Genomic DNA, 16,681 nt, shown 5'->3' with positions numbered 1-16,681 from the left:
CTATTTGGGACCTAACATACACATTAAGAAACTAAAAAATAATGGAAAGGTGAAAAAGCCCTTGATTGTATTTCATTAAGATGATTAAGCTTTAAATGGGACGAGAATATTTGCAAATCTGAGGTTGGTATTTTGAGCTTCCACTAAAAAAAAAGTCCCTGTATGAAAGGCAAATTCATCTTATCTTTTCCTCTGTTACATGTTTGACAGGGCCTTCAGACAGCTCTGGCCCATCAAGAATATTCTGATAACTGCACTTGCAGTGTTAGATAATGAACAATGAACTTTACCGTCAGAGTGGACATTTAATTAACTATGGTGTCGTCCTTCCATGGAGACAGTGGCAGCTACTCAAGGGCCAGCATCTCCCTGACCACGGAATCCGCAGTGGTATGTGGGGTGGGAAAGCCCCGAGCTGGGTTTTTTTTCAAAATGGCATTTAAATGTACACCAGATCGACATTTATCATTTTAATCTAAACTCTACCGTAAATGAACATGTGTGGCCTCTGAGATCATACACTTTGCTAGAAGGAGGTTCATGTGACCTGGCAGCTCCTGCCTGAAACATCATTTGTTCCATTCCCCAGCAAAAGCAGGCATCTAACAAGTCAAAACTATTTTCAGTAACGAGTCCTGGTCTCTTTTAAAGCTGGAGTTCCCAATGTCTTTTCTTCTGCACCCATTTCATTGACTCAGAATCGCACCCATCAGAGAGAAAAGCTTCCCCATTAGGAATGCTCAGTTGTTGGTCATTTTTCTTAAAACTAAGTCATGGCAATGAGCGTTTAAGTGACTTGTCATTCTCAAAACTGTTCCTAAAAGGCATCTGGTCCTTGGTACTGCAACATGTAAAACTACCTGTCAGACAGGTGACAGCCTTATAAATAGAGGACTGGAGCCATATAAGGGTGCACCTAGGTGGTGCTAATGAAAACATTGCTCAGAAAGGCATCCATGAACCTAGAGCCCTGGCCTTTTTGCTGGTATCATTTCCTTCTCTTTCCCCTGCTGCTTGCTTTTCTTCTCTCTCTTCCCTCCGTCCTTCTGACCAATCTATTGAGTGAAATCTCAGCATCGCATATTCCTTGGCAGAGTAATTTTTGAATGCCAACACCAAAAATTAGAATTAGTTTAAAGAACTGGGACTTCCACAAAATAGGGAATTCTGGTGTAAGTTGAACATTTACCTATAGTTTAAAGTGTGCACCAGCATGTTGTAGCCTTGGGCCTGTCCCTGGAGGAAAGACACTGTTTAGTTCACAAATGATATCTGTGTATGGCTGAACCTTGGTAAAGGGAGAACGTAGATAACTTTGCAGACTTCTGAGAATTGCCCTAAGTAGCTGAGAGGGAAGGAACTTGAAAAGGACACCCTTGGTCTTATGAGACCACGGACTTAACCTCTTACTAAATTATGAGCATGTTAGAAGTGGTGGAACTTTAGCTGTCTGTGTTTATGGATTCTATTAGTGTTTTGATGTATTTTGTGTTAATATTCCTGAAAACATACAGCAAGATGACCTCTGTAACTGAGGCAAACCTAATACGATTTGGAGAATGCTTTGGCCAAGTCCTGTAACTGATGCTGTGCTCTCCCGCATCAGAGGTGATCTGTCTGGCAAGTTTTAAGTTGTTCATGTAATAAAAACAAATGGATAGATTTTATGAATGCGTTGAAAACAGATCCCCATATATTTAGAAAGGGGATGGAAAGCTTTAATTCTTTTATTTTATTTTTTTCTTTTTGCAGATCTAAAACTTGGACCTGATCCTCTGGGTATTAATGAAGCTTTTCAGTTTATTTAGTTTATTCACCCAGATTCAAAGGGCCAGAATTTCTTAGGATAAGTGTTGTTTATGGGTTGAGCATCCTGCTTCTCCCCTCTATTTCCTGGGTGAATTTTACTCAGCACCCACATTTCATCGCATGAATTAAACCACATCAGTTCGTGTGCTGCTGTTCAAACTCCAAAGGTTTTTAACTGAGCGCTTAAATAGGGGAGCTGTACCTGAAGGCGGGTCCCATGAAACTGCTCTTCTCCGCGTTTGAATTTGAATTTTTCATACATGTGACATGTTTGGGACCTGGTAGCTTCTGTCAAGACAGGTCTTGCAGAAATGTATGCCTCTGGAAAAGGGTTTGTTGGTATTTCCACGCTGTTGCTTGGAAAGGGTTTCTGTGCCGGTCTTGGTGCTGCCCAGGCTGCTCTGTGAGCTCATGATGCCCTCCCTGTTCATTTGAGGTACTTTCTTCCTTAGGACTTTTGAGGGAAAACCCAAGACAGCCCACAACAATCTCTATTTTGGTCTTATTTTTAATATAGCCGTGGGTAGTATGACAGTTGTTAGCACTTGCCACCAACCCCAAATTATATAATGTGCCATGAAAATAAAAATCTCTATGCCAACTCCTTCCCACTTTCAGAGGGGATAAGAAATCACGGAGAGCATAAAACTGACTCTGCATACCTGTGACCACCTTAAAATAACCTCACTCTCAAAAGAAATTTTGTTTCTCTTTCCCAAGCAACTAACTGCCCCGCTGTGTCCCTGCTGTGTGCAGGTTTGGCCCTTTGGGAGGCAAAAACGCTTACTTGTAGGGAACTGGGTGTAGGACCTTGGTGTTACGGGGAACTTAATAGCAGCCCAGGGGCCTGACAGAGTTAATGTAGCATCCACGTCACCTGAACTATCAGGAGCTTGGTGGAAGAGATGAATTACACTGGCTTCCATTCAGAGAAATGAAAATCTGGGGTAATTTGAAGTTTCCCAAAATGTGGGAAAATGGGCTGGGCACGGTGGCTCACACCTGTAATACCAGCATTTTGGGAGGCCGAGGTGGGCGGGTCACTTGAGGTCAGGAGTTCGAGACCAGCCTGGCCAACATGGTGAAACCCTGTCTCTACTCAAAATACAAAAACTAGCCGAACATGGTGGCGAGGCGCCTGTAGTCCCAGCTACTCGGGAGGCTGAGGCAGGAGAGTGGCTTGAACCTGGGACGTGGAAGTTGCAGTGAACCGAGATCGTGCCACTGCGCTCCAGCTTGGGAGACAGAGTGAGACTCCATCTCAAAAAAAAAGAAAAAAAAAAAAAGCAGGAAAATTATTTGGGGCCAACACAGGAAAAGGGTTTATATTTTTGTCTCCTACCTCCCTTTTCCCCTTTCTCTCTTCTTATTTCTTCATTATTGCAAATGCTCTATTATTTTTAAAAGTATGCCTTTCCCGGCCTGGTGCGGTGGCTCAAGCCTGTAATCTCAACATTTTGGGAGGCTGAGGCAGGCAGATTGCCTGAGGTCAGGAGTTTGAGACCATCCTGGCTAACATGGTGAAACCCCTCTCTACTAAAAATACAAAAATTAGCCAAGCATGGCGGTGCATGCCTGTAGTCCCAGTTACTCAGGAGGCTGAGGCAGGAGAATCACTTGAACCTGGGAGACGGAGGTTGCAGTGAGCTGAGATCGTGCCACTGCACTCCAGCCTGGGTGACACAGCAAGATTCCGTCTCAGTAAAAAAACAAAACAAAAAACTATCTCCCTGACCTACACACACATACACGCCTACACCAGTAGATTTCTGGAAGGGTTAATACAGGTGTGTTCTGGCAAGGGACCACGTGACCTTAGGGTTCTTGGGACTTCATAGCACAGTGCAGATGTGTCACTTAGCAGTGACTGAAGCACACGTTTCCTTTTCTTAAGCCTCTTTACCCTAATAATCAATTGAATCCTTCACACACACCTGCTATTAAAAAAGCACTTCTGTATTTTTTTTTTCCAAGCCAAACTGTACCTAGCTTTATTACAGATACTTTCCGTAAGCAATCACAGTATTTCAGGCAGGACATGGGCAGACAGTTGTTAACAGTATACAACAACTTTCAAACTCCCTTCTTTGGACTACCAATAATCAGAAAGCCATGATAAAACCCAGTAAGTCTTCATCTGATGCTCTGAACAGGGGAAGTTTAGAGTTGACATTTTGCACTTAGCATGTTGTTTTAACAACTTTTCACAAGCCGACCCTGACTTTCAGGAAGTGGAATGAAAATGGCGGAATTTATCTGAAGATCCACAATCTAGAAACGGAACCTTTGCTCTTTGAGGGGTGCCGTGTCAGTGCCATCACTGGAAAGTCCAGATTGTGTGACATACTGGTAACCAGTGGCTGGGGATCATGTCCCAACAGATGTCTGGCTTTAAGGGAGGTAAGCCTATGCTGAAAGGTGGAAAGGGAGAAGAGGACATAAAAACAATTTGTTTTTCCCTCCCACAAGGTTTTTATGCCAAGGTGGACATGTGTGTCAAGGTCAGGGAATCCCTTCTCCTGGGAGCCAGTGGGAAGTCTCTCCGAACTAGAAGGGAAAGGGAAAGGTGTTTTCCCCACCTCTGTGCAGCTTCAGAGACATTCTATTAGGGACATATGTCCTGTCCTCCAAAAACAATGAAGTGTTCTGTGTGCTAACGACATAGCTTAAAAAAAAGTAAAACAAAATTCTGCATTTTTATAAAACTTGATAAAAAACAGTATTTCAAACTGTACAGTCGTCAGAAGTACACAGTTAACAAAAATGCAGACACTTCATTTGGCATCTCCAGCACCTTCAGCTTTCTGGGCCTGGTCTTTATTGGCAACTCCATTTTCTGTAGGGTTATTCCCCTCCTTACGAGCATCAGCTTTTCCCTTTTTCCCTTTGGGTACCTTCTCGGGGGCCTTTTTAGGCTTGGGCTCTGGCTTTGGAGGAGCAGGTTTAGCAGACAACCTCACGGATCTTCTCTGTGGTTCGTCCTTCACCTTGGCTTTATCTCCTTTAGCATCCCCTTCAGCCTTTCTCTTGGGCATGGTGGCAGCAACAGCGGCGGGTCATAGGCGCTGGGCATAGGATGCGGTGGCGTGTAGGTTTTGGTCGGTCCGGGGGTCGTTCTCGCCTCTTCTTCTTCACACTGCTCCACACTTCTGTATTTCTTACTCACCAGAGATGCAGACATCATATGGTCATCCCTGGCATTCCTTGGGCTTTATTGATTTATTTTTGAGACAGCGTCTCACTCTGTCTCCCAGGCTGGAGTGCAGTGGTATGATCTCGACTCACTGCAGCCTCCACCTTCCAGGTTCAAGCAATTCTCCTTCCTCAGCCTCCTGAGTGAGTAGCTGGGATTACAGGCTCCTGCCACCACGCTCGGCTAATTTTTGTATTTTTAGTAGAGATGGGATTTCACTATGTTGGCCAGGCTGGTCTTGAACTCCTGACCTCAGGTGATCCGCCTGCCTCAGCCTTCCAAAGTGCTGGGATTACAAATGTGAGCCACTGCACCCGGCCCTATTTATTATTATTATTTTTAACTGAATGTCTCTTCTCTCTTGGCCAGGCTGGGATGCATGATCTCATGTGGGCACAGTCTCCTGGTGCCCAGATATGCACCTCTACAGTGATGGTAGCAGTACCTTCTTCATAGGGAGAACACGTTTCTAGCCCATAGATTCTTCTGACATTCAGTAAATGTCAGGCATCCTTATAGTTATTAGTTGAAAGAATGCTGGTTGGGATTAGAAGTATATTATATTTAATTTAAAAAATTTAATGTTAATTATTATGGGTACATAATAGGTATATATATTTATGAAATACAAGTGATGTTTTGCTACAGGCGTACAATATGTCATAATCACATCAGGGTAATTGAGGTATCCATCTCAAGTATTTGTGTGTTAGGAACATTCTGATTCCACCCTTTTCATTATTTAAAATATATAATAAGTTATTGTTCACTTTAGTCACCCTGTTTTGCTATCAAATACTAGATCTTATTCATTCTATCTAACTGTGTTTTTGCTCCCATAACCACAGAACTGTATTCTGTGGTCAAATAACCAAATGAAGCTAAGTAGGTCACCGAACAGTTGAGTCCAAATCTTGTTCCTCGACAACTGAAGATACTTGGCTGGCTTCCTGCTTATAATAACAGTGGGCACAGTCTTCTGGGGCCCAGATATGCACAGTGAGGCATAATGCATTTGGAGAAAAAGGGTTAGTTTCCAGAAAGAGTCCATGATATTATCATAGACTGCAAATGAAATTCCTGTCATGCAGTGAATAGTGGCATAAAATCTCCCCCGTCATTGTTTGTGGGAGTCTTCAGCATCTGGCACATTTTTTTGTCCTTCACAAGCTCTGTGTCTGTCTTTATTGGTTCCATTTTCTTTTATTCCTTTTCTCGGGCTCCTGTTTCCTGGATGTCCAGGGCTTTACACCCTGGAGCTAAGTGCTAGGGTGGCCACTTTCTGGATCTTGCTTTAACATTCCCCATACCGGTGCACTGCCCACAATGGGTCATCTAGTGTTTTTCAGCTTACCCGCAATGCTCATGATCATGTCACAGACTGTGCAAACCTAAGCCATCCCACCTGGTCTCTGTGCTCCTTTTCCTGGACTAAAGAGAGCGAGCGGAGGAAAGAGCAGAGCTGGGTAAGCTAGCTGGTAGAAAAGGTGCTTAGCTTCAGGGAAGCTTAGGTGCTCTAGAACTTTATTTCTTGTTGCTGTGTCTCATGCACCTGATATTGGCTATTCGAAACATTTTCTACCTTCCTCAGGACTGCTCTCCTGCCGTTGGCGCATTGCCTCCATTCTATTCCTGGTGTGCTGTTCATGTCTGGACTATGGTAATGGCCTTCAGACTTTCTGTTCTCCAGTCTGTCCTTCACGCTGCTGCCTTGTTAATCTTCTTGAAATGCTCCCAAGATTACCTACCTGCTCAGACCATAGCTCCTCATCGACAACACCGTCCAGACGTCTTGATAGGACCCCTTGAGCTACCTTGCAACTTGTCACCTATGAGAACTCTCTCACACTGCTGAACTTGCCTCACCTGAGCAGATCTTGTGCTGTGGTTCGCTGGTACCCACATCTGGTTCCAGCACTCTGCATGTATGCCTTGCCCCTTGTTTTCGGCCTCAGTCCAGTCTCACTCCTGGCAGGAGACTTTCTGGCAAAAGAGTGTGGATAAGGGTTGATAGGCTATGCAAGTTGTTATTTACTTATTATTTATTTCAGCCAACCCTGTAGTAAGTCCTTAATAATCTTTAATACTGCTTTTTCTACTATGGTGATAATTATAGAAGAAGACTGAGACTTGCAGAAGATGAATAGCCTTCCAGAGTTTGCGTCTCTAGTGGTAGGGGTGAGATTCAAATCTGAGTTTGACTGGTTTCCAAAGCTCACGCTGTTCTGGACTCTTGTCGTTCCCAAGCCACCACAGGCTCATTTGCCACCCACCAGAGCTGGGAGCCATTTTGCGCTGGGTATCTACTGTCCTCGGGGCAAACAATCACTGAATAAGTTGATGTTGCTTTTCAGGAACCCATTTACTAAAAGAAACAAAATGTGTCAGTTCCATTATTTATTCATTTAATTGCAGATCCCTCCTTTTCTCTCTGTCATTTAAAGTTAGTATATGCTCTACCTTAATTAAAAATAATATTTTGGAAACAGCTTAAAAACAGCTTAAGATAATTGCAACACTGTGGTATTCACAAAACCAAGTGTTGGCTTCCCGTGTTTTGTAGATGCTGTGCAGGGTATGTGTTTTTGACCTCTGTTCTGAATTACCTGGTTTATTATGGCTTTCTCTTCACACCATGTCTTGTCCTTTCTTGGACTTAACATGGTTTTAAAGTAGGTGATTTTGTGGAAATAACGAATGCCCACTTCCCTCGCCTGTGCTGCTGACACTGCCTCTTGAATGCCTAGCATGATGCACACACATAATAGATATCCAACCAATTGGTAGCTGTTGACGTTTGAATGAATGAATGAATGAAGGAAAATATGAATGAATGGAGATGCGCCTTTATTTGGGTATCCTATGCTAGATTTTTAGAAAAGTTGGTTATGAAAGGAATTTTTAAAGTTGAATTCTACTATAAAACTGAAAATTAATTTATTCGTATGGCGATACTAACAGTAAACTTTGGAAACACTTGAAGAAAGGAATAAGACAGAGTTTGGTTCCTCTGTCTTTTTGTTACATAGAATTTTTGGTGAGATTCTTCCACTTACTACCCCATTTTTCCTTGGCAATATCTGTGGCTACCTTCAGGATCAGTCATGATTCTTGCTGTTATAATAAAACAAAGCCTTATATAAGAAATATATGCATATTCCTGACATTTAATTCCTTTCACAGAAAAATAATGCTTGATTTTCTATATAATATAAAGTATCCAAAAGAGGTATAGCCAGCATCTTGTAGCAAAGTAATCTGTAACTTACTGTTTTCTTGGTCAGTGTTCCTTCCTGTCAGGCAAAGTTAAAATCCTTTGCAAGTGGAAAAGCCGATGTTCATAACTACTGCTGATTGTACCCATTTTAGAGCAGGCTGTTTCCCTCCGCCAGGAAGATGTCCAATTCCAGGGTATGGAATTTGTCTGTCTTTGTCAGTAGGCATCTCTTCATCTGATTTGTTGATTCTTCATTGTTCTGAAACCTCTTGTCCCAGAGGTTAGCTTCAGTTCCAGGAGACAAGGTTTTCCGAATAAAGTCCGCTTCTGCCCTGCTGTGTTTCATTCGTTATTTTCACTGTCAGCTCTGAATGCTCACCTGGAAAATGCCAGTGCCCCGCTGGTTTTTCTGTAGTCCTCTCACTTTCTAATTGTGTGGCTTCAAGTACAGGACATTACGCTTTCATTCATTAGAGTCTCTAGGCTGCTTTCCTCCCAGGGCTTTCTGGTGCATATCAGCCAAAACATCAGCAATATCTTATTACAGCCCATGGGGTTTGTGTGGTCCTTAAATTTCCCGAGGTGCCAGACTTCCAGGAATTCTACTTTCCAAAACATGGGGTTGCCTCTCAGTGAAAGCAAAGTCTGTCTTGATCCAGCTCTTGGCTGCCCTGTAGTGACTGTGATGAACCGCAGATTTGTTCATGGATGCTGGCAGTTAACTTGGTTTTGTAGGAGGAGTTGGATTAAATAAAGGCAAGGTGCCTTTATTTAGCTGGGGAAACAAAAGATTGTAGGGGGCCATGGTTAATTGTCTACTGATACTTAAAGAGCTATCGCATAGAAAAGCAATTACTCTTAATGTAGGTAGCGTCAGAATGCAGCGCTAAGACGAATTGATAGGCTGGGGAAAAGTTAGAGGGAGGCCAGTGTGGCGGGGTGGGGGGGGACAGGATTTCTTGTGCGCAGAGCAATGTGAAAGGAGGGTGATGGCTTCAGACCTCCAGTTCTCAGAGACAGGGTGAGGGTGGGTGTTTCAGGTTAGGCTGGATGACTGCTGGTGGAGGGTGGAATGGGGACGTCATGCAAAGGATTCTTGCAAGGGATGGTTGCAATAGATAAGTAGATCATTTTAAAGATGGCTTCCAGCTCTGAAATCCCACAGTTTTATTATGCTAAGGTAAAGCATTTTAGGGCAGTTTCACTCTTTCCCTTTCCCTTTCTTTTTCCCTCTGTAATTGTGGAATCTAATTGTGTGTGCAGTTCATGCTAAAGAAGTCTTAATCATGTATTATTTCCTATCCTCTTACTTTGAAACAGTCAGACTTCTAGTTTAGTTGTGTTTGGACACTGTAGAGGGAGGCAGGGTGTCTGTGTACAGTTGTGCTGGCTGTTTACTGCACAAAGGACTGAAATAAGGGGCTAAACTGGAACACATACTCTGCTCACCAGGCTACCCAGAGGAAGAGTCTATCTTTCCAGTTTGCAGAAAGACGCCGTCAGCTCACCAAGCTGAGTGCCGGAGGGGCTGGGTCTCCCCAGAAGAGGCATAGTTTTCTAATCTGTTAGATTAGATGATTCTAGTCTAATCTGAAGATGCTGGTCATGACTCTAGAGGGAGGCATAACATATCATTTTTAGTTTATCAGGATTGACAAAGTTAAGTCTAGACACATCTGTGAATTCCTTGGTGGTCTGTACAAACACAGTGCTAACTATTGCTACTAACGGTGCGAAGTTCCATTAAGCATCCACATATTTCTGCCGACTCACCAACTATTCAGGTCCTTGGAAGCATCTGGAGGATTTGCTCAAGTTTTCACTTTTAATTTGGATATTTGGCATTGTGTGCACACAACTATGTGCATTCTCCTTCTAGCCCAGGAGATGCCTTTTGACTCTTCCATTCACCCTCAATCCTCAGGGGCAATCAATTTGGTTGAAAAGCAGTTGAGGATTTATGAATGTGAGGCACATAAAACCCCTGTGGGCTCCCAGACTTACATTAAACAAACTTGTGAGTGTGCCAGTGAAGAGGAAAAAGTTTAAAGAATCCAGCACACCACCGGCAAGGTTGGTTATTTTTTAAAACAACAACAACAACAGTAAACAAAATGGAAACAAAACAGCTCGCATTGCTGATACCAGGTAGCAGTTCTTTGAGCAGGGGTGAAGAGATGCAAAGGTTGCTGTGCATTTGTGAAGTGTCCCCAGAGACAGATTCCTTAAGCCTCTCTCCACCCTCCAGCCTTGTCACTGTTCCTCCCTCCTCTGGAATGTGGAAGAAATACTCCCAACCCATCCATTCACAAAAACCCTGGAAGACAGCCACCTTCCCTCCACTTTTCTCATCTGCCAGCTCCTGCTCTGTTCTCTGGCCCCTCTGCATCCCCTGCCCTCAGTGCCATTCTCAGGCAGCAAGAGCAGATCTCTCGCTGTCCCCTGCCTTTGGTGTCAGCCCTGTGACTGTTGTTCTGCGACCTGTTTCCTACGCCCAAATACTTTCAGTCGCCTGAGTTTAATACACTGTGTGCTTCTGTGCGAGTTCATGAGTTGGTGCCGTTTCTTTTTAGCTACCCTGATGCTTTTGTGTTTCTGTGTTTTGTTTGTTTGTTTTCCCTTTGAGACAGGGTCACTGTGGCCCAGGCTGGAATGCAGTGGTGTGGTCTCCGCTCACGCAGCCCAGCCCTCTCGAGCTCAAGGGGTCCTTCTACCTCAGCCTCCTGAGTAGCTGGGACTACAAACTTGCACTTTCACACCTGACTAATTTTTTTTGTTTGTTTGTTTGCTGCAGAGACGGGGTCTTGCTGTGTTGCCCAGGCTGGTCTCTAAATCCCAGGCTCAAGCAGTTCGCCAGCCTCGGCCTCCCATAGTGCTAGGATTACAGGCATGAGCCATCACACCTGACACACTTTTGTGTTTCATCTCTCTGTTTGGAAATCTTCACAGTCTTTAATTACTACAAATCAGTAGTTCCCACATTTTTGGCAGTAAGACATGGAAAAACAATCTGCACTCCCCCCGACAAAAAAAAACCCAAAATACTGTGGGGCAGATGCCCACATAGGGATACCAGATGTCTGTCCAAATATGGGCATGGCGGGGCTGGGGTAAGTTGGGACACTGGAAAACAGCAAACAATTCCCAGAGCATTCTCTGCTGTCATTATCAGTTCACAACACAAAGGCTGTTTTCACACCACGAAGTAGGAAGAACAGATTATTGAGCACAGGACATTCTTTTAAAACGAGTAACTTTAGTGTATGAAATATTCATCACTTCAGTCCTTCTTGTTCTCATTTTGTGTCTATTTATTCGACATAATTACAGATTTCCAATCACTAGGTAGAGGCCGCTGCTGCAAATGATTCTAAAAGAAGGAGCTCTTCTGTCCAGCAGCAAAACAAATGCAGAGCCCACCAGGGAGGCCCATCTTACCTGGGCAGGAAGCTACCAGATGCCTTGGCCAGGAGCCTATCCTTGCTTATGTAGCCATAAGACTTGTTGTGACTAGGGTTCCTGTTGCAGCTGGAGGGACACAGAGATTTAGGAGCACCTTGCAGCCTAGATTTCTGCAGGAGCAAGTGGGGTGGGCATTGGACCCTGAGGCCTTACGCTGGGGACCACACAGTTCTGAGGCCCAGGTGCTGAGAGGGTGTCTGTGAGCATGCTCAGCCTCTGGGCTGTGCTCTCAGAGGATGTGCAGATATCAGACATTTACAGTGAGCAGCATGGAAACTGCAGGCTGCATGAGGATGCCTGTTGGACGGTGAGGACGGGCTGCCCAATGACGGAACATGCTGGAACAGCTGGGGAGATGGAGGCCAGAAAACAGATGCTTCTTCCTGCTTGCCCGGCTGCTCCACCCCTGCCTCTTTTGGCTTTTATACTTTCTAGCCTACTTGGCCAAAAACCAAATGCAAAAAGGGTGAGAGAAACCTTTAGGGGCTAAAAGGAAGGTTCAACATTGAGGTATGTACTGAGAAATTTGATTTCCTGGTGGGGTGTCTGGGCCCCTTGGATGAGCGGATGTACATCGGGCGTGACCTCACACCCCGCTCATTAAAATCAGTCTTATGTGAATGCAGACGTGGAGGTGCTCATTTACGAGAGGCAGAGCTGCCTCTTTGCTTGAGGAAAATTGATTTCCATTCAACAGATGTGTATGGAGAGCTGGCTCCCCTGAGGCTAGCGCTGGACACACGCAGTCTATTAAGGCCCAGGCTTAAGTGGGAGGATTCACACCTTGCAGATTCTGCTGTTTGCTTGATGAAGGGGAACTAAAGAATGCTGTTTTTAAATTCAGATGTACATTTCCTGAAAAGATTTTCTATCATCTGTAATTAACTTAAGCACATACTATCTTCTTTTTAAATCTTTCCCTGATTTTCTTTCTCCTTCCCCACTGCGTCATGCTATCTCCTATCTCTCATTTTCCTCTTCCTTTCTCTTCTTGCTTTTCTCTCTATGCCAGTGCATTTTCTTTTTCATGGAGTTTTGCTTTTATTTAGAGTAATTTTTATAAATATTTGAAACTAAATTTATGCTTCTCAGAAAGAAGATTCTTTCTGAAAACATACTTTGGGTGATAAAGATGTAATCTGCTTCCAAATCTTTCCAAATCTGGGTATAAATTACGAAACAGAAAAACAAGAAACAACCATTTAGTACCTGATTATCAGTCCACATCAAGCTGAGTTCAGTGTGCCTTCCTGAATTTGCCTACTTGAATTCAGTGGCAGGCACATGTCAGATCAGGAGTTAGAAACACACGGTTTCAGGACTGGCCATGAAGGACCCAGGGCAGATTATGTATTCTGTTTAAACCCCAGTTTCCTCTCCTGTAAAATGAAGACAATTTCACAGTGTTTCTTTGGATAAATTCAGATAATAATTATCAAAGTTCCCGGCAATATCACAGTCTTAATCTGTTCAGGCTGCTGTAACAAAATACCGTAAATGGTGTGGCTTATGAACAACAGAAATTTATTTCTCACAGTTCTGGAGACTGAGAAGTCTCAGATCAAGGTGCCAGCAGATTTGTTGTCTGATGAGGACCTGTTTTCTGGTTCATAGATGGCCTTCGTCTCACTGTGTCCTCACGTGGTGGAACGGCCAGTAAGTTCTCTGGGGACTCTTTATAAGGAACCCCATTCATGAGGGCTCCACCCTTATGATCACCTCCAGATGCCATACTGCCAAATACCATTACATGGGGGTTAGAGTTCAATATGTGAATTTTAGAAGAATGCATTCAGTCTATAGCAATGTTGTAACTTTAAATGTTTCCCTGAATCAATCCATCTTTAAACCTTTTTAAGGCAGGGGTTTGAATCTCAGAAATGTGTGTTTATTAAATGATGATTTCATAATCTCACACCCATTACACATAGTAATCTCAAGAGTGGTTCATTGATTGAGTAAATATTTGGAAATGCCTACTTTAAGCCAGATTCCTCGCTGTGTTTATGGGATTCAAAGATTAGTAAGACATTTTTCCCGCCCCGCCTGTTTACCCACTGTGGAGATGGGAAGTGCTGGAGCGGATGTGTGAACAAGGCTGGAGGGTGCAGATGTCAGGGCGTCTTCACAGGAGAAGGGGGCGTTTTGGTTGGATACTGAAGGATGTTGGGTACGCAGTATGTCTAGGTAGGTTTTATGTGATGCATTATCTTCTTTTCTGACAGCATCTTTGATTTAGACTAATGTTGACTTTTGGAGAAGTTAAGTTCAGGATTTTACTGAAGATGGTAGGTTCTTAACTAGTGGTCTAACTGTCAGGCACCATCTTATTATTCAATGCTTTCATCCTCTTCAAGTGGAGACCATAAGTATACTCATATACTTGTTGTACAGAGCACCAAAGAAAACACATCGTCCTCACAGATATAGTGAACAGTCAAGGAAAGACGCACAGTGAGTACTAGAAAGTCAGCCGGCCCCTCACGTGATACACACAGACCTAACATCATCATCGGTGCCATCATTACTATTGTTCTCACTTCTTTTATTAACTTTGTTATTATTTATGGTTCATGGTAATGCATTATCAGATTGTAGCACTTTTATTTCTACCTTTTACTCTTTCTCTGAGCCTCTTCACATGCCAACCTACATCTGAAGCTTGAGAGACAGATTTAGGGCCCCATCCTGACTCATGATCTTGGGTAATCTTGGGTTCTCTTGGATAGATGATTTAATCTCTTTCTGCCTCAGTGTTCACAGCTGAGAAATGAGGATTCAGATATCTACATCACTGGAATGTGAAAAGGACTGGATGAGGTCATGTGTGTCAAGCATAGCACTTGGCCAAAGTACAATAGCTGGAAAAACTGTTGCAGAGAGGTTAGGGAATCAATTGTCCTGGTTCCCCAATTATAGTGAGCTGCTTTCAGAACTTGAATCAAAGTCACAGTCTTTTGCTTCCTAGTCCTGCTTTTTTTTTTTAAATAAGATACATGTGATCTTTGAATCATATCACTGTATAAATTGGAGACTGAATGAAAAGTTCAGCTATTTATGGCACTGTCGGGGGTTTAAGGCCATGTGTACAAGTTTTTGATACTCCTGCCCTCAGGAGGTGCGACTTCCTTCCTCTTCCCTTAACGACTTACTTCCAGTGAAGTGATGGGATGGCACTTCTAAAGTTAGGTTATAAAAGGACTGTGCCTCAGGTGGCTCTCTTGCCCTCCCTCTTGAATCCCTCAGTCTGGGGTCGACAGTGGCCATGCCATGAGGACACTCAGCTGGTGAAGAGGCTGTATGGGGAGGAGCCATGCCTGGAAACACACCCTTCCCCAGTCAGGCCTTGAGGTGACTGCAGCCTCCTGGGAGATCCTCAGCCAGAGCCACCCAGTTAAACAGATTCCAGATTCTCTACCCTCCAAAAGCACGAGTTAGTACATGTTCACTATTTTCACTGGCTACGTGGAAGGTAAATTGTGACTAACTCAGCATCTATCTGCAACATGGAGTTCAAAGCCTCTTAAGTTTTGAGTTTGCTGTATGTTATAATACACCACAATTAGGCATTTCTGCACCAGTGTGACTGGCAAACTGAGATGGCACCCCCATATCCTTGAATTCAGGGGGTTATTAAAGACAAAAGTTTCAAACGCCCCTGCTTGACTTATGGACAAGCCGGAGCAGGATTGCTGTTCACTTGCAGTTCAGCTCACCATGCCTGAGCCTTAGATAATTTACGTCTTATAGCAGAAACATTTAGAATAATAAATATTCTAATCCTCGGCATGGGAAGAGATTTGGTGTAACTTGCCTGATGAGGCACTGAAGCCCCCAGGAGGTTAAGTGCACACCCAGCCTGTACAGCTGCTCGGTGACTGGGCTGTTGAGGTTTTCCTCCTGCATCAGCCAGGGCTATTGGGTTACATGCAACAGAAACTGATTCCAACCCTTGCACCAACAGGAATTGCTGGGATGACATCGGACACTTAGAATTGTCGGAAAATCTCCAGAAGCAGGTGCTGTAGAGGCACAGGAAGCAGGCGTGAGAGTCTACGCGGGGGAATGAGTTCTGACTGCTTCTCCTTCCCCTGACTCAGGCTCAGGACTCAGGCTCTCAGCAGAGGCCGTCTGCTATCAGAGCCAGGTACCCTGCCTGTCTTGGGCAGTGAGGCTCATGGATTTTTTAAAAAATTGAGACAGGGTCTTGCTTTGTTGCCCAGGCTGGAATGCAGTGGTGCCAACATGGCTCACTGCAGCCTCCACCTCCCGGGCTCAAGCAGTCCTCCTGCCTCAGCCTCATGAGTAGCTGTAACTGCAGGCGTATGCCACCATACCTCACTAATTAAAAAAAAATTGTAGAGACCAGGTCTTGACATGTTGTCCAGGGTGGTCTCGAACTCTTGGACTCAAGCAGTTCTCCCAGCTCAGCCTCCCAAAGTGCTGGGATTACAGGCGGGAGCCACCGTGCCAGTCTTGGATTTTTGATTTATCATCCCAACACCTAAATACAGTAGGAGAGAAGTTAACTCTGAAAAGGAAATCAGAATTCTGTGAGAAGAAGGAATAGATGCTTCACAGCCAAAAAATGACTATGGGCATACTGCACATGCTTTCCTCTTCTCAGCTCTTCTGAGGGTTGTTAGGTTCTTTGTTTCTTGTCAATATTTACTGCTACTCCTACTCACAGGAGAAGAGAATGTAGACTCTTCAAAAGTCACTGGTGTAAGATGGCCTTCCTACAACAAAATTGTAAGGAAACCCAGGTATGTATGTTTGCTAACACTGCCAGAACAAGGTACCACAGACTGGGGGCTCAAAGCAACAGAAATTTATTATCTGTCAGTTCTGGAAGTTGAAAGTCCAAAATCAAGGTGTTGGTAGGGCTGTCGTCCCTCCGAAATCTTAGGGGAGGATCCTTTGCCTCTTCCAGCCTCTGGAAGCCCCAGGCAATTCTTGCCTCATGGCAGCATCACTCTCTGCCTCTCTTCCATGGTGGT

The 16,681-nt window shown here is 44.0% G+C and overlaps 1 protein-coding gene and 1 pseudogene across 2 annotated transcripts in view; one reads left to right on the top strand and one right to left on the bottom strand.

The window, feature by feature from the left end:
* GLI3 (GLI family zinc finger 3) overlaps positions 1 to 16,681 on the top strand; it is a 308,102-nt gene that overhangs the window by 151,394 nt on the left and 140,027 nt on the right. The window lies entirely within an intron of this gene.
* Positions 4,563 to 4,913, bottom strand: LOC105550239 (annotated as a pseudogene).

Source organism: Mandrillus leucophaeus, unplaced genomic scaffold, assembly GCF_000951045.1.
Source record: "Mandrillus leucophaeus isolate KB7577 unplaced genomic scaffold, Mleu.le_1.0 Scaffold472, whole genome shotgun sequence".
Classification (NCBI taxonomy): domain Eukaryota; kingdom Metazoa; phylum Chordata; class Mammalia; order Primates; family Cercopithecidae; genus Mandrillus; species Mandrillus leucophaeus.
The sequence above is the reverse complement of the archived record's forward strand: the minus strand, read 5'-3'. Positions and strand labels throughout refer to the sequence as shown.